The 24,243-nt window shown below is 45.9% G+C and overlaps 1 pseudogene across 1 annotated transcript in view; it reads left to right on the top strand.

The window, feature by feature from the left end:
• LOC311124882 (kinesin-like protein KIF20B) overlaps positions 1 to 15,019 on the top strand; it is a 31,344-nt pseudogene extending 16,325 nt beyond the window's left edge. Inside the window, exons 19-26 of the transcript in view lie at positions 3,434 to 3,541; positions 3,898 to 3,960; positions 5,344 to 5,478; positions 6,608 to 6,758; positions 6,981 to 7,069; positions 9,909 to 10,098; positions 14,167 to 14,241; positions 14,882 to 15,019. The product of the transcript in view is annotated as a kinesin-like protein KIF20B (transcript). The remainder of the gene's footprint in view (positions 1 to 3,433; positions 3,542 to 3,897; positions 3,961 to 5,343; positions 5,479 to 6,607; positions 6,759 to 6,980; positions 7,070 to 9,908; positions 10,099 to 14,166; positions 14,242 to 14,881) is intronic.
• Positions 15,020 to 24,243: the final 9,224 nt, after the last annotated feature.

Raw genomic sequence — 24,243 nt, 5'->3', positions numbered from 1 at the left:
TCTCTCTGTCCTGTACATTTTACATTTTAGTCATTTAGCAAACGCTCTTATCCAGAGCGACTTACAGTTAGTGAGTGCATACATTTTTTATTTTATTTTTCATACTGGCCCCCCGTAGGAATCGAACCCACAACCCTGGCGTTGCAAACGCCATGCTCTACCAACTGAGCTACATCCCTGCCGGCCATTCCCTCCCCTACCTTGGACGACGCTGGGCCAATTGTGCGCCGCCCCATGGGTCTCCCGGTCACGGCCGGCTACGACAGAGCCTGGATTCGAACCAGGATCTCTAGTGGCACAGCTAGCACTGCGATGCAGTGACTTTGACCACTGCGCCACTCGGGAGAAAGTGTATTCATGGGGTTAGGCTGCTCTTCTCTCTGTCCTGTATTCATGGGGTTAGGCTGCTCTTCTCTCCGTCCTGTATTCATGGGGTTAGGCTGCTCTTCTCTCCGTCCTGTATTCATGGGGTTAGGCTGCTCTTCTCTCCGTCCTGTATTCATGGGGTTAGGCTGCTCTTCTCTCCGTCCTGTATTCATGGGGTTTTCCATGCTGGTGTTGATTTGGTGTTTTAGTTTATTTATTCGCACACGCACAAAAAGACAAGTGAAAGACAAACTGTTCAGATTAAAAAAACAAGGTATAAAGGTGTGCAGGTGAGATTAGAAACCCTGGAGGGCTTATATGAAAACCACACAACAAAAACAACACACTGAGTGTACAAAACATTAAGAACACCTGCTCTTTCCATGACAGACTGACCAGGTGAAAGCTATGATCCCTTATTGATGTCACTTGTTCAATCCACTTCAATCAGTGTAGATGAAGGGGAGGAGACAGGTTAAATAAGGATTTTAAGCCTTGAGACAATTGAGACATGGATTGTGTATGTGTGCCATTCAGAGGGTGAATGGGAAAGACAAAATATTTAAGTGCCTTTGAACGGGGTATGGTAGTAGGTGCAAGGTGCACCAGTTTGTATCAAGAACTGCAACACTGCTGGGTTTTTCATGCTCAACAGTTTCCTGTGTGTATCAAGAATGGTCCACCACCCAAAGGCCAACTTGACACAACTGTGGGAAGCATTGGAGTCAACATGGGCCAGCATCCCTGTGGAACGCTTTCGACTCCTTGTAGAGTCCATGCCTCCGACGAATTGAGGCTGTTCTGAAGGCAAAAGGAGGGGGTGCAACTCAATACTAGGAAGGTGTTCTTAATGTTTTGTATACTCATATATATATATATATATATATATATATATATATATATATATATATATATATACACACACACACACACAGTGCATTCGGAAAGTATTCAGACCCCTTGACTTTTTCCACATTTTGTTACGTTACAGCCTTATTCTAAAACTGATTAGATTGTTTTTTCCCCTCATCAATCTACACACAATACCCCATAATGACAAAGCAAAAACAGGCTTTTAGAAATGTTTTCTCATTTATATTTTAAAAAAACGGAAATATCACATTTACATAAGTATTCAGACCCTTTACTCAGTACTTTGTTAAAGCACCTTTGGCAGCGATTACAGCATTGAGTATTTTTACATTTTAGTCATTTAGCAGACGCTCTTATCCAGAGTGACTTACAGTTAGTGAGTGCATACATTTTTCATACTGGCCCCCTGTGGGAATCGAACCCACAACCCTGCCGTTGCAAGCGCCGTGCTCTACCAACTGAGCTACAAGGAGGCCATGGATGACACTAGAAGCTTGGCTCACCTCTGTCAGGTTGGATGGGGAGCGTCGCTGCACAGCTATTTTCAGGTCTCTCCAGAGATGTTCGATAGGGTTCAAGTCCGGGCTCTGGCTGGGCCACTCAAGGACATTCAGAGACTTGTCCTGAAGCCACTCCTGCGTTGTCTTGGCTGTGTGCTTAGGGTCGTTGTCCTGTTGGAAGGTGAACCTTCGCCCCAGTCTGAGGTCCTGAGCGCTCTGGAGCAGGTTTTCATCAAGGATCTCTCTGTACTTTGCTCTGTTCATCTTTCCCTTGATCCTGACTAGTCTCCCAGTCCCTGCCGCTGAAAAACATCCCCACAGCATGATGCTGCCACTACAATGCTTCACTGTAGGGATGGTGCCAGGTTTCCTCCAGACGTGGCGCTTGGCATTCAGGCCAAAGAGTTCAATCTTGGTTTCATCAGACCAGAGAATCTTGTTTCTCATGGTCAGAGTCCTTCAGGTGCCTTTTGGCAAACTCCAAGCGGGCTGTCATGTGCCTTTTACTAAGGAGTGAATTCCATCTGGCCACTCTACCATAAAGGCCTGATTGGTGGAATGCTGTTGGAGATGGTTGTCTTTCTGGAAGGTTCTCCCATCTCCACAGAGGAACTCTGGAGCTCTGTCAGAGTGACCATCGGGTTCTTGGTCCCCTCCCTGACCAAGGCCCTTCTCCCCCGATTGCTCAGTTTGGCCGGGCGGCCAGCTCTAGGAAGAGTCTTGGTGGTTCCAAACTTCTTCCACTTAAGAATGATTTAAGCCACTGTGTTCTTGGGGACCGTCAATGCTGCAGAAAGTTTTTGGTACCCTTCCCCAGATCTGTGCCTCGACACAATCCTGTCTCGGAGCTCTACGGACAATTCCTTCGACCTCATGGCTTGGTTTTTGCTCTGACATGCACTGTCAACTGTGTGACCTTATATAGACAGACAGGTGTGTGCTGGTCCAAATCATGTCCAATCAATTGAAATTACCACAGGTGGACTCCAAGTTGTAGAAACATCTCAAGAATGATCAATGGAAACAGGATGCGCCTGAGCTCAATTTCGAGTCTCATAGCAAATGAGAATTGTTTTCTAAAAACCTGTTTTCGCTTTGTCATTATGGGGTATTGTGTGAACATTGATGAGGAAAAATATGTATTTAATCCATTTTAGAATAAGGCTGTAACGTAACAAAATAAGGGGAAGGGGTCTGAATACTTTCAGACTGCGCTGTATATACGCGTGTAAATGTCTTTGAAAGTATTTGAAATACCCTAAATAGTATTTGAACCCAGGTCTGGATCCTGTAGGCACAGGGTTAGACTTTGAGATTGACATTTTGAGTACAATGGATTGAGGCTGTTCTGACGGCGAAGGGGGGGGGGGGGGTGCAACTCGTTAGGAAGGTGTTCTCAGTGTATACGAAACATTGTTCAGTCAATTAAACATAGCGTAGTAATTACAACTGAACATGGTGGTAATACTCAAGTGTTTTTGTTGTTGTTTATTTCAGAGGTGGATAAACTGAAAGGACTGTTACTCTACCAGGACACTGCAGATCAGGAAGCAGTTCAGGCCCAAGTGACCTTGAAGGTGGACATCTCAATATGAAGTTGTTGATCACGTGTATTTTCTCCTCTCCTTTTTACATTGGATGAATCAGTACGTGAAAGTGTACTGCCAAGGATAAGTGATCGTGTGTGTTTCTAGCTGTGTACTGAGAAGCACCAAGCTGACGGGAGAAAGTGGCTTGAGAAGACTGTTCTGATCCGGCTGGCCCAAGGAGGCCGAGGACAAGAGGAACCAGGAGATGAGGAAGTTCGCACAGGGGGTCAAACCTCCCATCGGGGGACGTCCAGCCGTTCCATGTATGAACTAATTCCACAGTTATCAAACCTGATTCAACTAATCGTCAAGCCCTTTACTAGGTGAATCATGTGATCTAGTTCAGGACAACAACAACAACATTGTGAAACGTCTGGGGAGGTTTTCCTTAGAATACAGCTGCAATACCCTCTACAGACAGAGCATACAAAAGCTGCGTTTACACAGATTGGTGTTTTAACCAATCAGATCAGACCTTTTGCCAATAATTTGTTAAACATATCAGAATTGGGCTGCCTGTGAAAAATGCAGCCTAAGAAATCGCTCTGTCTTTCTGTGTGAACCTGTAGGAGGCCCTGGTGGCCCAGCTCACTGAGAAGGAGCCGGACCTACTGAAGTGGAGGAAGGAGCCGGCCCTACTGTAGTGGAGGAAGGGGAGGGACCTACTGTAGTGGAGGAAGGAGCCGGACCTACTGAAGTGGAGGAAGGGGAGGGACCTACTGACGTGGAGGAAGGGGAGGGACCTACTGAAGTGGAGGAAGGGGAGGGACCTACTGTAGTGGAGGAAGGGGAGGGACCTACTGAAGTGGAGGAAGGGGAGGGACCTACTGACGTGGAGGAAGGGGAGGGACCTACTGAAGTGGAGGAAGGGGAGGGACCTACTGTAGTGGGGGAAGGGGAGGGACCTACTGAAGTGGAGGAAGGGGTGGGACCTACTGAAGTGGAGAAAGGAGCCGGCCCTACTGTAGTGGAGGAAGGGGAGGGACCTACTGTAGTGGAGGAAGGAGCCGGACCTACTGAAGTGGAGGAAGGGGAGGGACCTACTGTAGTGGAGGAAGGAGCCGGACCTACTGAAGTGGAGGAAGGGGAGGGACCTACTGACGTGGAGGAAGGGGAGGGACCTACTGTAGTGGAGGAAGGGGAGGGACCTACTGAAGTGGAGGAAGGGGAGGGGCCTACTGACGTGGAGGAAGGGGAGGGACCTACTGAAGTGGAGGAAGGGGAGGGACCTACTGTAGTGGAGGAAGGAGCCGGACCTACTGAAGTGGAGGAAGGGGAGGGACCTACTGACGTGGAGGAAGGGGAGGGACCTACTGTAGTGGAGGAAGGGGAGGGACCTACTGAAGTGGAGGAAGGGGAGGAACCTACTGACGTGGAGGAAGGGGAGGGACCTACTGTAGTGGAGGAAGGAGCCGGACCTACTGAAGTGGAGGAAGGGGAGGGACCTACTGACGTGGAGGAAGGGGAGGGACCTACTGTAGTGGAGGAAGGGGAGGGACCTACTGAAGTGGAGGAAGGGGAGGGACCTACTGACGTGGAGGAAGGGGAGGGACCTACTGAAATGGAGGAAGGGGAGGGACCTACTGTAGTGGAGGAAGGGGAGGGACCTACTGAAGTGGAGGAAGGGGAGGGACCTACTGAAGTGGGGGAAGGGGAGGGACCTACTGAAGTGGAGGAAGGGGTGGGACCTACTGTAGTGGAGGAAGGGGAGGGACCTACTGAAGTGGAGGAAGGGGAGGGACCTACTATAGTGGAGGAAGGGGAGGGACCTACTGACGTGGAGGAAGGGGAGGGACCTACTGAAGTGGAGGAAGGGGAGGGACCTACTGTAGTGGAGGAAGGGGAGGGACCTACTGAAGTGGAGGAAGGGGAGGGACCTACTGAAGTGGGGGAAGGGGAGGGACCTACTGAAGTGGAGGAAGGGGTGGGACCTACTGTAGTGGAGGAAGGGGAGGGACCTACTGAAGTGGAGGAAGGGGAGGGACCTACTATAGTGGAGGAAGGGGAGGGACCTACTGAAGTGGAGGAAGGGGAGGGACACCCTGGTGGCAGCTCTGTAGGTCCAGCTAACCAAACTCCTCTCCAGCATCGCAGACAAGGATGAACAGATAGCCAGTCTCCGCTGCAATGCCACGTCTCAGCCAGCAGAGGTCAGTTCAAGCACACATGATTGACTCTTTAGTTGGTTGGCACTGTCAGACTATTTTCATTTGGAACTATAGGAATGAGCGCTATTAACTCTCTCAGTCCCAAAAACCCCAGCAAAAATTGGCTTTTCATTTACCTGTCTGTCATTTATCATTTTATTTTCAGGACAACCAGGGCTACAAGTAGTACACATAACAATTTGACATAAAGAGTTGCATTCATGTGTTTTATATTGAAAAATGTCATTGAAAAGAATAAGGGCCGTCAAAGCAAAATAAACGGATTTTAAAATGAATTTAAATGAATGCTGTAAGTACAGAAGTAGTTTGCTCACTGGGAAATAAATATCCAACACAGGACGGTGATGCCATTCAATTCACTCTATTCCAGCTGTTATTATGAGCCGACCTTCCCTCAGCCGCCTCCACTGATATCCAACTAGTCAGTGACAACTGTGTGGAGTTTGGAGTCTTTGACAGCAACTATGTGAGGTTTATTACAGTATTATAGACACTGTGTCCTGGGATTTCTTATGATCTTCTATGTGTGTGTTCGTGAGAGTCTCGGCCTTTCACAGATAGCTTTTAATAGTTTGTAGCTCAAACCATTCGGACTCTACAGTTGTTTTTGTAAAAAAGACCCGGCCCCGGGCCCCTTCGGAATCCGCCTTTATCTCACTAACACCGCTCTAGCTCAGCCCAGTTAATCAAACAAACTATTTGGTTGGTATTTACAGATGCAGAAGAAGTCGAGGAATCCAATGGTTTGATCAAGAAAGCGTGCTGTTTTAAAAGGGGTCAGGAGTCCAAGACGCGCCGGCGTTAAGGTGGGAATAATTGGGTTAAGATTGGATGAAGGGTTGTTGGTCATTTCAATTTAAAAGAGTTGTATTTTGCACTTATCATTATTGAAAAATGTTGCGCGCATTGAAATGCACTCTACAAATTATTTATTATTATCAATTATTTTGAAATTACGATTAAAAACTGACACAAACTCTGTATTGGGGCACAGTTCACTTTATAGACCTTTTGTGGTACTGTAGCATGATAGAGAACACAACTTTGGACCACGTGGATGGATAGCGTAATTGGTCCGGAAAGTTCTCTCCCCCCCCCCCCCCCCCCCCAGAGTGACCATGGCCAGGTGGAGGTAGGTGAACTGGGGCCTTCTGTCTGTGAGAGACACTGAGATTATTAACCTGAAGGAACAACTGAAAGCTGCATCCAAAGCCAGCAGCAATGTCACAGACCCTACTAAACACAGAGAGACAGCCAATCAGGTGAGGGAGCAGTCTCCATCATAACAAATAAAATAAGAAGTTGATTGGTTTCGTGCCCTGGATACAGGGTGTAAACGGTACAGTGAAATGCTTACTTGCAAACTCTCCTCAGCAGTGCAGTACACATTATCAAAAATATAACTTTTTTATTCAATCCCCCATCCATATGTTGTATGTTGGTCTTGTTAATACACTGGATGTTGTCCATGATATCTCTCACAGACTAAAGCAGAGGAGTGCCCTCCAAAAGGACTCTTCATGACAACCGTCAACTAGGACATGGAGTGAAGACTGTGAAGAGGACCAGTCAGGTAATGTCTCTAGACATCCGGGTGTCCTCCCACAATGTTCCAGTCTTCCGGCGTTACAGTGAGGGGGGGAAAAAAGTATTTGATCCCCTGCTGATTTTGTACGTTTGCCCACTGACAAAGAAATGATCAGTCTATAATTTTTAATGGTAGGTTTATTTGAACAGTGAGAGACAGAATAACAACAAAAAAAATGCAGAAAAATGCATGTCAAAAATCTTATAAATTGATTTGCATTTTAATGAGGGAAATAAGTATTTGACCCCCCTCTCAATCAGAAAGATTTCTGGCTCCCAGGTGTCTTTTATACAGGTAACGAGCTGAGATTAGGAGCACACTCTTAAAGGGAGTGCTCTTAATCTCAGTTTGTTACCTGTATAAAAGACACCTGTCCACAGAAGCAATCAATCAATCAGATTCCAAACTCTTTACCATGGCCAAGACCAAAGAGCTCTCCAAGGATGTCAGGGACAAGATTGTAGACCTACACAAGGCTGGAATGGGCTACAAGACCATCGCCAAGCAGCTTGGTGAGAAGGTGACAACAGTTGGTGCGATTATTCGCAAATGGAAGAAACACAAAAGAACTGTCAATCTCCCTCGGCCTGGGGTTCCATACAAGACCTCACCTCGTGGAGTTGCAATGAACATGAGAAAGGTGAGGAATCAGCCCAGAACTACACGGGAGGATCTTGTCAATGATCTCAAGGCAGCTGGGACCATAGTCACCAAGAAAACAATTGGTAACACACTATGCCGTGAAGGACTGAAATCCTGCAGCGCCCGCAAGGTCCCCCTGCTCAAGAAAGCACATATACAGGCCCGTCTGAAGTTTGCCAATGAACATCTGAATGAAACAGAGGAGAACTGGGTGAAAGTGTTGTGGTCAGATGAGACCAAAATCGAACTCTTTGGCATCAACTCAACTCGCCGTGTTTGGAGGAGGAGGAATGCTGCCTATGACCCCAAGAACACCATCCCCACCATCAAACATGGAGGTGGAAACATTATGCTTTGGGGGTGTTTTTCTGCTAAGGGGACAGGACAACTTCACCGCATCAAAGGGACGATGGACGGGGCCATGTACCATCAAATCTTGGGTGAGAACCTCCTTCCCTCAGCCAGGGCATTGAACATGGGTCGTGGATGGGTATTCCAGCATGACAATGACCCAAAACACACGGCCAAGGCAACAAAGGAGTGGCTGAAGAAGAGGCGCATTAAGGTCCTGGAGTGGCCTAGCCAGTCTCCAGACCTTAATCCCATAGAAAATCTGTGGAGGGAGCTGAAGGTTCGAGTTGCCAAACGTCAGCCTCGAAACCTTAATGACTTTGAGAAGATCTGCAAAGAGGAGTGGGACAAAATCCCTCCTGAGATGTGTGCAAACCTGGTGGCCAACTACAAGAAACGTCTGACCTCTGTGATTGCCAACAAGGGTTTTGCCACCAAGTACTAAGTCATGTTTTGCAGAGGGGTCAAATACTTATTTTCCTCATTAAAATGCAAATCAATTTATAACATTTTTGACATGCGTTTTTCTGGATTTTTTTGTTGTTATTCTGTCTCTCACTGTTCAAATAAACCTACCATTAAAATTATAGACTGATCATGTCTTTGTCAGTGGGCAAACGTACAAAATCAGCAGCGGATCAAATACTTTTTCCCCTCACTGTACATGCCTAATCTCTCTAGACATCCGGGTGTCCTCCCACAATGTTCCAGTCTTCCAGTGTTACATGCCTGTACGTAACAGAACGTCAGTTTGGCATAGAGTCCGTACATCCTTTCCTACGTCTGTTGCCCACATCCCCCAGACACAAAATAATAGCTATCAAGATGATCACTGAGATTATCTTCGCTAAAATCTTGGCCTGCAAACCTTGGTTTCGAGTTGCGACGTTCTGGCATGTCTGCCTCGTGATTTGTTGGGAGTCACTGCCTAGGGTCGGCTTAGATAGTGGGGAGAGAGCTTCATTCTGGTCCACGCTTATTTTTGCAGTGAGTAAAAATTAATGTACATTTATTTTTGGCAGACTATCTTAATTATTTTGTCAGGTAAAAATGTATTTGAACTCTCATTTCACGATCTGACATAATGGTAGGCAATGTTTTTGCCTTTAAATTAGAGATTGACAATTTTGTCATGGTTTTAGGTCAATTTTAAGCACTACTGAACAAAGAGCCGTTTGGGAGCTGAGCCAAATGAACAGCTCTTTTAGGTGAATGGAGCAAAATTATCAGACTCACTGAAAAGACTCGGAATGCCCATCACGAGTTCCATAGCTACGGTAGTCATGGGAGAGCGCAGTGATTTTTAAGAACTATTTTCACGCGGATGAAGAGAAAATCTTGTTTTTTTTAAAGATGAGTTCAGCGATTTGCAGCCCAGATGGCTCCTGGCAACGCGTTAGAATGATGCCATCTGTCAGAAGACCGCGCTGCATGGTTCCAACTGATTAGCCTCCCGAGTGGCGCAGTGGTCTAAGGCACTGCATCGCAGTGCTAGCTGTGCCACTAGAGATCCTGGTTCGAATCCAGGCTCTGTCGTAGCCGGCCGCGACCGGGAGACCCATGGGGCGGCGCATAATTGGCCCTGCGTCGTCCAGGGTAGGGGAGGGAATGGCCGGCAGGGATGTAGCTCAGTTGGTAGAGCATGGCGTTTGCAATGCCAGGGTTGTGGGTTCAATTCCCACGGGGGGCCAGTATGAAAAATAAAATAATGTATGCACTCACTAACTGTAAGTGGCTCTGGATAAGAGCATCTGCTAAATGACGTAAATGTAAATGTAAAATTAGGCACTCTCTGTAGGTTAACCCACACTCACCCTCACTGTCAATACTGGGGTCTGGGGACTACCCATCGGTGCTAGACTCCTCAGATCTCAACGGAGGGAGGCAGGACCAGACGCTTCCCCAAGCCTGAGATCTCCTTCAGCCCGCTGCAGCCCGACAGGATGGCCCTGAAACGCCAGGCAGAGGGCGTGGTCAACGTCTAAATCCCACGCAAGAGGAAGAGCGCTGAGATTGACAAGGTAGACCGTGTGGGAGGGACCAGGGTCCTTCTCTCAACCGAAATGCAGACCCTGTCCATCTTACCATGCAGGTGGTGGTCTCTCTCCTGTCAGTCATCCAAGTCATTTTTGGAGAGAGCATTAGTACTGCTACAGTTCTGTTATCCCATTAAAGTCAGCAGTCATCCACCTAACTAATTGCAATGGCGTAAGAAACCAAGCAAGAAGCAAAAATGTTTTCATTGCCTCGGATAAGCCGTAATGAAGTGTTAATTAGGTTCAACTTAAGAACAAGTTGTTGAACATATATTAATTTACTGCCCCGTCTTACATTATGCGTTGAAATGAAAAGCTTGTGCTTCCTTTAATGGAAGTAAATAAGAGTTTCCCCGTTACATTATTGGTGGGATCTATTGTGTAAATATAATGAGTTGATAATAATGAGTCTGGGTCTCTGCTGCAGTGACGTAGGAGGTGGGTCTCTGCTGCAGTGACTTAGGAGGTGGGTCTCTGCTGCAGTGACTTAGGAGGTGGGTCTCTGCTGCAGTGACGTAGGAGGTGGGTCTCTGCTGCAGTGACTTAGGAGGTGGGTCTCTGCTGCAGTGACGTAGGAGGTGGGTCTCTGCTGCAGTGACTTAGGAGTGAGTGAAGGCTATTGTGCTGTATTGCCTCCATATAGGAGGAGTATTTATGGGGTTAAACCTCTGCAGTTAAAGACTAAAGTAATTTCATTAATGACTTCCCTGCTGACTGTCCCAGTTGTAGGAAAGAGAGAGAGGGGAGGAGAGACGATGGGAGAGAGGGGGGAGTAGAGACGATGGGAGAGAGGGGGGAGGAGAGAGAGAGAGACGAGGGGGAGAATCTCTGTTGTATTTACTTGATTCTTCGCGTCCCTCTCAAAACGCATTGGTTGAGAAGGGGAGGAACCTCAGATCTTCTGGTCCAATGAGAAGGAGACAAGGAAACAAGGAAATACTGTTGAGATTCACCTGAGGACTTGGGAAAAGTGTGTGTGTGAGAGAGATGGCGCTGACGGCAGAGGCACTGCCTCAGCAGAGAGGAGTTTGGTCCACTGTCTTTAAACATGGCCTGTGCTTAACAACATGGTAACTAACTAAAGCCCACACAGCACAGCAGGTGAGTCCATAGGTGCGCTGATGTTCCTAGTCCTATTTTTAGTGTTACTTAGCAACACTGTTTTATGAGTTCATGGGAGCTCTGATGTTCCTAGTCCTATTTTTAGTGTTACTTAGCAACACTGTTTTATGAGTTCATGGGAGCTCTGATGTTCCTAGTCCTATTTTTAGTGTTACTTAGCAACACTGTTTTATGAGTTCATGGGAGCTCTGATGTTCCTAGTCCTATTTTTAGTGTTACTCAGCAACACTGTTATATGAGTTCATGGGAGCTCTGATGTTCCTAGTCCTATTTTTAGTGTTACTCAGCAACACTGTTATATGAGTTCATGGGAGCTCTGATGTTCCTAGTCCTATTTTTAGTGTTACTCAGCAACACTGTTATATGAGTTCATGGGAGCTCTGATGTTCCTAGTCCTATTTTTAGTGTTACTCAGCAACACTGTTATATGAGTTCATGGGAGCTCTGATGTTCCTAGTCCTATTTTTAGTGTTACTCATCAACACTGTTAAATGAGTTCATGGGAGCTCTGATGTTCCTAGTCCTATTTTTAGTGTTACTTAGCAACACTGTTATATGAGTTCATGGGAGTTCTGATATTCCTAGTCCTATTTTTAGTGTTACTCAGCAACACTGTTATATGAGTTCATGGGAGCTCTGATGTTCCTAGTCCTATTTTTAGTGTTACTCAGCAACACTGTTATATGAGTTCATGGGAGCTCTGATGTTCCTAGTCCTATTTTTAGTGTTACTCAGCAACACTGTTAAATGAGTTCATGGGAGCTCTGATGTTCCTAGTCCTATTTTTAGTGTTACTTAGCAACACTGTTATATGAGTTCATGGGAGCTCTGATATTCCTAGTCCTATTTTTAGTGTTACTCAGCAACACTGTTATATGAGTTCATGGGAGCTCTGATGTTCCTAGTCCTATTTTTAGTGTTACTCAGCAACACTGTTATATGAGTTCATGGGAGCTCTGATGTTCCTAGTCCTATTTTTTTGTGTTACTCAGCAACACTGTTATATGAGTTCATGGGAGCTCTGATGTTCCTAGTCCTATTTTTAGTGTTACTCAGCAACACTGTTATATGAGTTCATGGGAGCTCTGATGTTCCTAGTCCTATTTTTAGTGTTACTTAGCAACACTGTTATATGAGTTCATGGGAGCTCTGATGTTCCTAGTCCTATTTTTAGTGTTACTCAGCAACACTGTTATATGAGTTCATGGGAGCTCTGATGTTCCTAGTCCTATTTTTAGTGTTACTTAGCAACACTGTTATATGAGTTCATGGGAGCTCTGATGTTCCTAGTCCTATTTTTAGTGTTACTCAGCAACACTGTTATATGAGTTCATGGGAGCTCTGATGTTCCTAGTCCTATTTTTAGTGTTACTTAGCAACACTGTTATATGAGTTCATGGGAGCTCTGATGTTCCTAGTCCTATTTTTAGTGTTACTTAGCAGCACTGTTTTTTGGGACACAAAAACATCCCATTCCCCTGTGTCTGTGTCTCTGACTCCCCATTGCTGGGAATAAAATACCAAACGTTTTGTTCAACACGAGATGTGAAGAAAGATATGTTGAGAGATGACAACAAAGGAAAGTCCAGTTAAATTAAATATATATTTCACAATGTTCTCTATTTAGTAATAAACTTTTTATTTACCTAATTATGAGGGTGTTATCAGCTTTCGCTCTGCCTTCAGCGATCCAGGCGTAAAAAAAAAAAACAGCCACTAAATCTTTTAGACGGTTAATTATTTTTCACAAACACATAAACAGGGCAATGGTTTTAGTATTAAAGATAAATGCACCAGAAGTTGACTTCAGCGCGGGCTTAAGCCAGTCTAAACATTTAAATGTGCTCTTGGAAGTATTTTTTTTAAAAACATGACACGTCCTTGTAGCGTTTTAGTCCTGATGTAATTCAGGTGTCAATATAATATCATGGCAATGTCAGATTTTATAGGAGTCTGTGGTTGGTTAGTTACTTTGTACATGGTTGACGCATATAGCCCTCGGTGTAGACAACTCAGGTTGTTCTTGCTAACTTTTCCTTTACTTGTTACTTCAGAGGTTTTTCCGTTGTTTCCCACCGCTTATAACAAACCTCTTTCTTTTTGACGAAGAAAACGTGGGACAGTAATAGCTAAACGGAGAGAAACACATGACCTCCCATCTCAGGGACTCCTCCCCTCTTCATGCATGTTTGTGATCATGCGTGTTACCCCATCAATCGCCATCCCCGCTCTATTTTCTATTACTTTGGTCTGGTCGGTAATACCTCGGTTGGCGTAATGGCAAAGCTATGGAAGTCCTCTGACAATATGGAATGGTTGTGATTTTAAATGACAGGAGTGTTTCAGCGCTGGGTATTTCCTACTGTTCAGTGGTTATTTCTATAAATAATAATATATATATATACCCATTGATTATTGAAGACTATAACTTATAAAATACAGAAACAAACTCGAGAACTTGAAACATGCTTAATACAGCATCTTATGTAAAAGCAAAGTGCAGAGTTGGACAGATGTTACTGATAAGTTATTGAAGAGGCTTTTATTTTGGAGTACACATTTAGCTTGAGGGTTTATTTAGCCATGAGCTGAACATTTCAGACTAGATTTGTGTAAGGGATGGCCTACGCTAGAGCTGTGAAACATACATTGTTAATCCACATCAATAATTGGAAACCTACTGATGTATTCAACCTGCAATTGCATGGGACTCTTGAAACGTTTGGCATTTTATTTATTCAATTGATCTCTCAATCTATACATTCATAAAACTAAATCCATAGCTCCTATCTGATCCCCGGCATTTCATAATTGTATTTCTTCAACTGATATTTTTGAAATCTATACATTCATAAAACTAAATCCACACCGTGGGGTTTTAATTTCTCTCCCTCGTCTCATATCTCTCTCCTCTGTGCTCGTCTTTCTCAGGATGACGTGCACAGTGAGACCCGTAGAAACCCCAGAACCGGACCGACTCCTAAACTGGCTGTGCAGCAAGATGAGGTGAGACACAGCTTTTTTATGTTTGAGCAGATGTTAGTTTGAACAGATACAAACGTGTTTTTTTGTCCCCCTGTCAATAAAACGGTTAAACGGTAGGGGAGACACAGAGGCTGATCAGGGAGGACTATGATAAAGGACTGGAGCCTGGCCTGTAGGCCGTCATGATGTGGAAGTGTCATCTAGTCACAGCCTTTGCCTGGCATGAACTAATGCACGTTTGTGTGGGTAGGGAGGGGGATGTATGATGACAATGCTACTCTATGCTGGGCTTCCGAGTGGCGCAGTGGTCTAAGGCGCTGCATCTCAGTGCTTGAGGCGTCACTACAGACCCCCCTGGTTCGATTCCAGGCTGTATCACAACCCGGCCGTGATTGGGAGTCCCATAGGGCGGCGCACAATTGGCCCAGCGTCGTCCGGGTTTGGCCGGTGTAGGCCGTCATTGTAAATAAGAATTTGTTCTTAACTGACTTGCCTAGTTAAATAAAGGTGACATATGCACCTTGTTTCAATTGATTCTATGTATTCATGTAGAAGCACTAGCACTGTCAAATTTCCCCTCGGGGACAATAAAGTATATAATCTCACAGTCTTTCCATTACTTATTGAACTACTTATGTCATGGTTTCTCCTCCATCTGTAGCCGTCTCCGGCCGGGGGCAGTAAAGACCAGGGCTCCATGAGGCCCCAGGACTCCCAGTCCAGCCTGCAGAGCAGGAAAGAAGGAACGATGCGGAAGATCGGGAGACTTCCTCCAGAGCTCCCCAACATTCTTCGGTAGCAAGGGTAAGAGTTGACACTAACAGTAGCAAGGAATGGCTTGGTGCAACTCTGCACTGACTGCATGACTGTCTATCGCACAAAGAACGGCACTGCAGAGTATAGAGCACCGAGCAGACTGTGTCATTATCATCAGATCAAAGAGACAGAAACAGAAACCACACATCTGCAGTGACACAAAACACACTCTCTCTGTCCACAGCTAGTCCATGGCTGCTGTCCGGTCTCTCTGTCCACAGCTAGTCCATGGCTGCTGTCCGGTCTCTCTGTCCACAGCTAGTCCATGGCTGCTGTCCGGTCTCTCTCAGTCCATGGCTGCTGTCCGGTCTCTCTCAGTCCACAGCTAGTCCATGGCTGCTGTCCGGTCTCTCTCAGTCCACAGCTAGTACATGGCTGCTCTCCGGTCTCTCTGTCCACAGCTAGTCCATGGCTGCTGTCCGGTCTCTCTCAGTCCATGGCTGCTGTCCGGTCTCTCTCAGTCCACAGCTAGTCCATGGCTGCTGTCCGTTCTCTCTCAGTCCACAGCTAGTCCATGGCTGCTGTCCGGTCTCTCTCAGTCCACAGCTAGTCCATGGCTGCTGTCCGGTCTCTCTGTCCACAGCTAGTCCATGGCTGCTGTCCGGTCTCTCTCAGTCCATGGCTGCTGTCCGGTCTCTCTCAGTCCACAGCTAGTCCATGGCTGCTGTCCTTTCTCTCTCAGTCCACAGCTAGTCCATGGCTGCTGTCCGGTCTCTCTCAGTCCATGGCTGCTGTCCGGTCTCTCTCAGTCCACAGCTAGTCCATGGCTGCTGTCCTTTCTCTCTCAGTCCACAGCTAGTCCATGGCTGCTGTCCGGTCTCTCTCAGTCCACAGCTAGTCCATGGCTGCTGTCCGGTCTCTCTCAGTCCACAGCTAGTCCATGGCTGCTGTCCGGTCTCTCTCTGTCCACAGCTAGTCCATGGCTGCTGTCCGGTCTCTCTCAGTCCACAGCTAGTCCATGGCTGCTGTCCGGTCTCTCTCAGTCCACAGCTAGTCCATGGCTGCTGTCCGGTCTCTCTCAGTCCACAGCTAGTCCATGGCTGCTGTCCGGTCTCTCTCAGTCCACAGCTAGTCCATGGCTGCTGTCCGGTCTCTCTCAGTCCACAGCTAGTCCATGGCTGCTGTCCGGTCTCTCTCAGTCCACAGCTAGTCCATGGCTGCTGTCCGGTCTCTCTCAGTCCACAGCTAGTCCATGGCTGCTGTCCGGTCTCTCTCAGTCCACAGCTAGTCCATGGCTGCTGTCCGGTCTCTCTGTCCACAGCTAGTCCATGGCTGCTGTCCGGTCTCTCTCAGTCCACAGCTAGTCCATGGCTGCTGTCCGGTCTCTCTCAGTCCACAGCTAGTCCATGGCTGCTGTCCGGTCTCTCTGTCCACAGCTAGTCCATGGCTGCTGTCCGGTCTCTCTCAGTCCACAGCTAGTCCATGGCTGCTGTCCGGTCTCTCTCAGTCCACAGCTAGTCCATGGCTGCTGTCCGGTCTCTCTCAGTCCACAGCTAGTCCATGGCTGCTGTCCGGTCTCTCTCAGTCCACAGCTAGTCCATGGCTGCTGTCCGGTCTCTCTCAGTCCACAGCTAGTCCATGGCTGCTGTCCGGTCTCTCTCAGTCCACAGCTAGTCTATGGCTGCTGTCCGGTCTCTCTCAGTCCACAGCTAGTCCATGGCTGCTGTCCGGTCTCTCTCAGTCCACAGCTAGTCCATGGCTGCTGTCCGGTCTCTCTCAGTCCACAGCTAGTCCATGGCTGCTGTCCGGTCTCTCTCAGTCCACAGCTAGTACATGGCTGCTGTCCGGTCTCTCTCAGTCCACAGCTAGTCCATGGCTGCTGTCCGGTCTCTCTCAGTCCACAGCTAGTCCATGGCTGCTGTCCGGTCTCTCTCAGTCCACAGCTAGTCCATGGCTGCTGTCCGGTCTCTCTCAGTCCACAGCTAGTCCATGGCTGCTGTCCGGTCTCTCTCAGTCCACAGCTAGTCCATGGCTGCTGTCCGGTCTATCTCAGTCCACAGCTAGTACATGGCTGCTGTCCGGTCTCTCTCAGTCCACAGCTAGTACATGGCTGCTGTCCGGTCTCTCTCAGTCCACAGCTAGTCCATGGCTGCTGTCCGGTCTCTCTCAGTCCACAGCTAGTCCATGGCTGCTGTCCGGTCTCTCTCAGTCCACAGCTAGTCCATGGCTGCTGTCCGGTCTCTCTCAGTCCACAGCTAGTCCATGGCTGCTGTCCGGTCTCTCTCAGTCCACAGCTAGTCCATGGCTGCTGTCCGGTCTCTCTCAGTCCACAGCTAGTCCATGGCTGCTGTCCGGTCTCTCTCAGTCCACAGCTAGTCCATGGCTGCTGTCCGGTCTATCTCAGTCCACAGCTAGTACATGGCTGCTCTTTCTAGCCTACAGTAATGGCTTGCTCTGACTTTAACTTTTTATTGGCTTTATGCTGCTCAGCTTTTTAAAAGCCCTTACGTCCCTCTTTTTCTCTGCAGCTAAAAAGATAATGGGATTGGTGAGCAGGAAATCCCCAGAGACGGAAGGGGGGGGTCCATGAGCTTTAGACCCATGAAGTCCAAGTGGAAGCTGTACAGGCCAGAGATCTCCTCCCACTCGGTGAGAACCCACAGCCAGCTGCCCGTCCGTCTGATTAGGGCTGGGGGGCGATATGGCCAAAGTACATCACAATATTTGTCTTATTGTTGACGGTATAGCGGTATTTTAATGTTTCTGAATAATACACGTTTTAAATATGTTTTATGAGTAGCAGGGGTTGGAACCGGTTCAGGAAACGGAACACCGGGAAAATAATGAAAATTTTCAAGGAACAGAAACGGAACCGGGAATGAAAGTGATCCATACTGTTACGGAACAGAACCGTTATTTTTAAAAGCATGGGAACCGGTTAATAATGTCATTTTACGTTCCAGGCATTTTTGTATAGTTGCGTCTTGCGCCATACGCTACACTTGTCTGTCCATCACTCATGGAAACAACTAGCTTGCCTGCTCTATCCCCACTGGTTGGTGGAGTCATTTAATGAGCCAAATGTAAAAAAACGGTTGATTTCACAGGTAGAAAAAGGAAAAGAATGGAAGAACATAAACCAGTACTTTGTTTGGGGTTCGAACCAGTTCAGAACTTCATTTTGCTGGTTGGAACAGTGGAACGGAACGAAAAGAATAATGGTTCAGAACGAAACAATCGGTTCCAACCCCTGATGAGTAGTGCAGGACCCTAGGATGGCTACAAATGCATTCTACATGGTTTTAATGGGCTTTCTCCATTCTGGTTTTAATGGGCTTTCTCCATTCTGGTTTTAATGGGCTTTCTTCATTTGGGTTTTAATGGGCTTTCTCCATTCTGATTGGTTTATACTCAACCAAAACTGACAGGGAAGTAGTCCAATTTTGTATAACTTGTTTATTTATTTAGCACTGTATAAACAAATCATTAGAGTCGTGTATTGTAAAAATCCATACCTGTAATGTGGATCCATCCGTACGATATAAGGCCCAGCCCTACGTCTGATGACTACAAACAGGGAATATATGATTGGTAGGGCTGCTCCAAACCATGGCCAACATAACTGTTGGGACAGCAGGTCTTCATTTTTAGATTTATTCATCAGCAGGGTTCTTGATCAATTTTCGGGGGGGGGATATGTTGTTTATCACAGGTGTGTGCCCAAATAGCAAGGTGTGCACGAAGGCAAACCTAGCAAGTTCAGGTCCTACGCTGGTCAGCCATGCCCTATGGATAGTGATTCCCATTCATTTGAGGTTGATATGGTGGCTGTCATGTAAAAGGTACTTGTTGATTAACTTCGGTCGTAAATCTGAACCTGTTGACCTCTGTCTCAGATCATCAGTGGCGTTCCAAACGAGAAAGAGAGTGACCATCTCATCATCAAGAGACGACGGAGAAATGAGTTGATTTCTCTCTGTATGACAGCAAGGAAGTCAGACGCTGCTCTTTATGCTACAGGGAAATGAATGAATCGATTTTGTAATGAAGGACATCTTCAGGTTGACTCTTTTTAAGGTAATTTTCCTTTCTAGAAGTCGTGTATTTTTTTAAATCACTTGCACTTCCTCTTAGCTGCCTATTTTCTATCATATACCCTTCATTTATCACTTCATTCTATTTTTATTTCTACGTATTTAATGTTGCACATAGTATGATTTATTTCTCTCATTGTGTGATATGTATAATATGATTTAACAGAATATAATCAAGTATTTTTATTCTCAGTCCAGAACGTCATGGTGGTAATGCACTAACCTGAGGATGTACAGTGTAGTACACGTGCTGATGATACATGGTGTAACTTATAGATGTAGGGCCTTATCCAATCAGCGTAGTATCTAGGGTGAGACGGAACACCGTTACAAACTGCTCTTTTGGTTTCACTCAGTAAACCTTTTTTTATTTCCTAAATGAATCTAAATGTCTTTCCCAGTCTTGATTTACTGCACCCTTCCTTTTCACTGCTACTGCTAACATATACCAAGGTGGCTTAATAAAACACTACTCCTTTGTAATACTGTACTGCTAACATATATCAAGGTGGCTTAATAAAACACTACTCCTTTGTAATACTGTACTGCTAACATATAACATGGGTGTTTAATAAAACACTACTCCTTTGTAATACTGTACTGCTAACATACAGTACCAGTCAAAGGTTTGGACACACCTACTCATTCCAGGGTTTTCTTTATTTGTACTATTTTCTACATTGTAGAATAATAGTGAAGACATCAAAGCTATGAAATAACACATATGGAATCATGTAGTATCCAAAAAAAGTGTTAACCTAATCAAAATATATTTTATATTTCAGATTCTTCAAAGTAGCCACCCTTTGTCTTGACAGCTTTGCACACTCTTGGCATTCTCTCAACCAGCTTCATGAGGTAGTCACTTGGAATGCATTTCAATTAACAGGTGTGCCTTGTTAAAAGTTAATGCGTTTGAGCCAATCAGTTGTGTTGTGACAAAGTAGGGGTGGTACACAGAAGATAGCCCTATTTGGTGAAAGACCAAGTCCATATTATGGCAAAAACAGCTCAAATAAGCAAAGAGAAAAGACAGTCCATCATTACTTTAAGACATGAAGGTCAGTCAATCCGAAAAATGTCAAGAACTTTGAAAGTTTCTTCAAGTGCAATCTCAAAAACCTTCAAGCGCTATGATGAAACTGGCTCTCATGAGGACCACCACAGGAAAGAAAGACCCAGAGTTACCACTGCTGCAGAGGATAAGTTCATTAGAGTTAAATGCACCTCAGATTGCAGCCCAAATAAATGCTTCACAGAGTTCAAGTAACAGACACATCTCAACATCAACTGTTCAGAGGAGACTGTGTGAATCAGGCCTTCACGGTTGAATTGCTGCAAAGAAACCACTACTAAAGATAACCAATAAAAAGAAGAGACTTGCTTGGGCCAAGAAACACGAGCAATGGACATTAGACTGGTGGAAATCTGTCCTTTGGTCTGATGAGTCCAAATGTGAGATTTTTGGTTCCAACTGCCGTGTCTTTGTGAGACGAAGAGTAGGTGAATGGATGATCTCTGCATGTGTGGTTCCCACCGTGAAGCATGGAGGAGGAGGTGTGATGGTGCTTTGCTGGTGACACTGTTGGTGATTTTATTTAGAATTCAAGGCACACTTAACCAGCATGGCTACCACAGCATTCTGCAGCAATACGCCATCCCATCTGGTTTGCACTTAGTGGGACTATCATTTGTTTTTCAACAGGAAAATGACCCAAAACACACCTCCAGGCAGTGTAAGGGCTATTTGACCAAGAAGGAGAGTGATGGAGTGTTGCATCAGATGACCTGGCCTCCACAATCACCCGACCTCTACCCAATTGAGATGGTTTGGGATGAGTTGGACTGCAGAGTGAAGGAAAAGCAGCCAACAAGTGCTCAGCATATGTGGGAACTCCTTCAAGACTGTTGGAAAAGCATTCCTCATGAAGCTGGATGAGAGAATGCCAATAGTGTGCAAAGCTGTCATCAAGGCAAAGGGTGGCTACTTTGAAGAATCTCAAATCTAAAGTATATTTTTTTGGTTACTACATGATTCCATATGTGTTATTTCATAGTTTTGATGTCTTCACTATTATTCTACAATGTCGAAAATAGTACAAATAAAGAAAAACCCTTGAATGAGTAGGTGTGTCCAAACCTTTGACTGGTAGTGTATACCAAGGTGGTTTAATAAAACAATACTCCTTTGTAATACTGTACTGCTAATATATACAGTGAGGGGGAAAAAAGTATTTGATACCCTGCTGATTTTGTATGTCAAAAAACGCATGTCAAAAATGTTATAAATTGATTTGCATTTTAATGAGGGAAATAAGTATTTGACCCCCTCTCAATCTCCCTCGGCCTGGGGCTCCATACAAGACCTCACCTAGTGGAGTTGCAATGATCATGAGAACGGTGAGGAATCAGCCCAGAACTACACGGGAGGATCTTGTCAATGATCTCAAGGCAGCTGGGACCATAGTCACCAAGAAAACAATTGGTAACACACTACGCCGTGAAGGACTGAAAGCCTGCAGCGCCCGCAAGGTCCCTCTGCTCAAGAAAGCACATATACAGGGCCGTCTGAAGTTTGCCAATGAACATCTGAATGATTCAGAGGAGAACTGGGTGAAAGTGTTGTGGTCAGATGAGACCAAAATCGAGCTCTTTGGCATCAACTCAACTCGCCGTGTTTGTAGGAGGAGGAATGCTGCCTATGACCCCAAGAACACCATCCCCACCGTCAAAGATGGAGGTGGAAACATTATGCTTTGGGGGTGTTTTCTGCTAAGGGGACAGGACAACTTCAACGCATCAAAGGGACGATGGACGGGGATGTACCGTCAAATCTTGGGTGAGAACCTCCTTCCCTCAGCCAGGGCATTGAAAATGGGTCGTTGATGGGTATTCCAGCATGACAATGACCCTAAACACACGGCCAAGGCAACAAAGGAGTGGCTCAAGAAGAGGCACATTAAGGTCCTGGAGTGGCCTAGCCAGTCTCCAGACCTTAATCCCATAGAAAATCTGTGGAGGGAGCTGAAGGTTCGAGTTGCCAAATGTCAGCCTCGAAACCTTAATGACTTGAAGAAGATCTGCAAAGAGGAGTGGGACAAAATCCCTCCTGAGATGTGTGCAAACCTGGTGGCCAACTACAAGAAACATCTGACCTCTGTGATTGCCAACAAGGGTTTTGTCACCAAGTACTAAGTCATGTTTTGCAGAGGGGTCAAATACTTATCTCCCTCATTAAAATGCAAATCAATTTATAACATTTTTGACATGTGTTTTTCTGGATTTTTGTTGTTGTTATTCTGTCTCTCACTGTTCAAATAAACCTACCATTAAAATTATGGACTGATCATGTCTTTGTCAGTAGGCAAACGTACAAAATCAGCAAGGGATCAAATACTTTTTTCCCTCACTGTACCAAGGTGGTTTAATAAAACGCTACTACTCCTTTGTAATACTGTACTGCTAACATATAACAAGGTGGTTTAATAAAACGCTACTACTCCTTTGTAATACTGTACTGCTAACATATAACAAGGTGGTTTAATAAAACGCTACTACTCCTTTGTAATACTGTACTGCTAACATATAACAAGGTGGTTTAATAAAGCACTACTCCTTTGTAATACTGTACTGCTAACATATAACAAGGTGGTTTAATAAAACACTACTCCTTTGTAATACTGTACTGCTAACATATAACAAGGTGGTTTAATAAAGCACTACTCCTTTGTAATACTGTACTGCTAACATATAACAAGGTGGTTTAATAAAACACTACTACTTTGTAATACTATACTGCTAACATATAACAAGGTTGAGCCATCCATTGTTTGTTTTGTGCATACACACCCTTGCCTACTAAAATCGTACTTTCTAGTTTGCTGAATTATTGCAGTGACTGCGGCTAGCTACAGTAACTAAGTATATACCCAGTGGTGTAAAGTACTAAAGTAGTTATGGGTATCTGTACTTTACTATTTATATTTTTTGACAACGTGTACTTCACTACATTCCTAAAGAAATAATGTACTTTTTACTCCATCCATTTTCCCTGACACCAAAAAAGTACTCGTTATATTTTGATTGCTTAGCAGGACTGAAAAATTGACCAATTCACGCACTTATCAAGAGAACATCCCTGGTCATCGCTACTGCCTCTGATCTGGCAGACTCACTGAACACAAATGCACTGAGTGTCTGAGTGTTGCCCCTGGCTACCCGTAAATGCACTGAGTGTCTGAGTGTTGCCCCTGGCTACCCGTAAATGTCTGAGTGTCTGAGTGTTGCCCCTGGCTACCCGTAAATGTCTGAGTGTCTGAGTGTTGCCCCTGGCTACCTGTGAATGTCTGAGTGTCTGAGTGTTGCCCCTGGCTACCCGTAAATGCACTGAGTGTCTGAGTGTTGCCCCTGGCTACCCGTAAATGCACTGAGTGTCTGAGTGTTGCCCCTGGCTACCCGTAAATGTCTGAGTGTCTGAGTGTTGCCCCTGACTACCCGTAAATGTCTGAGTGTCTGAGTGTTGCCCCTGGCTACCCGTAAATGTCTGAGTGTCTGAGTGTTGCCCCTGGCTACCCGTAAATGCACTGAGTGTCTGAGTGTTGCCCCTGGCTACCCGTAAATGTCTGAGTGTCTGAGTGTTGCCCCTGGCTACCCGTAAATGTCTGAGTGTCTGAGTGTTGCCCCTGGCTACCCGTAAATGTCTGAGTGTCTGAGTGTTGCCCCTGGCTACCCGTAAATGCACTGAGTGTCTGAGTGTTGCCCCTGGCTACCCATAAATGCACTGAGTGTCTGAGTGTTGCCCCTGGCTACCCGTAAATGTCTGAGTGTCTGAGTGTTGCCCCTGGCTACCCGTAAATGTCTGAGTGTCTGAGTGTTGCCCCTGGCTACCCGTAAATGCACTGAGTGTCTGAGTGTTGCCCCTGGCTACCCGTAAATGTCTGAGTGTCTGAGTGTTGCCCCTGGCTACCCATAAATGCACTGAGTGTCTGAGTGTTGCCCCTGGCTACCCGTAAATGTCTGAGTGTCTGAGTGTTGCCCCTGGCTACCCGTAAATGTCTGAGTGTCTGAGTGTTGCCCCTGGCTACCCGTAAATGTCTGAGTGTCTGAGTGTTGCCCCTGGCTACCTGTAAATGTCTGAGTGTCTGAGTGTTGCCCCTGGCTACCCATAAATGCA

Source organism: Coregonus lavaretus (genome assembly GCF_964263955.1).
Source record: "Coregonus lavaretus genome assembly, contig: HAP1_SCAFFOLD_271, whole genome shotgun sequence".
Taxonomy (NCBI): domain Eukaryota; kingdom Metazoa; phylum Chordata; class Actinopteri; order Salmoniformes; family Salmonidae; genus Coregonus; species Coregonus lavaretus.
The sequence above is the reverse complement of the archived record's forward strand: the minus strand, read 5'-3'. Positions and strand labels throughout refer to the sequence as shown.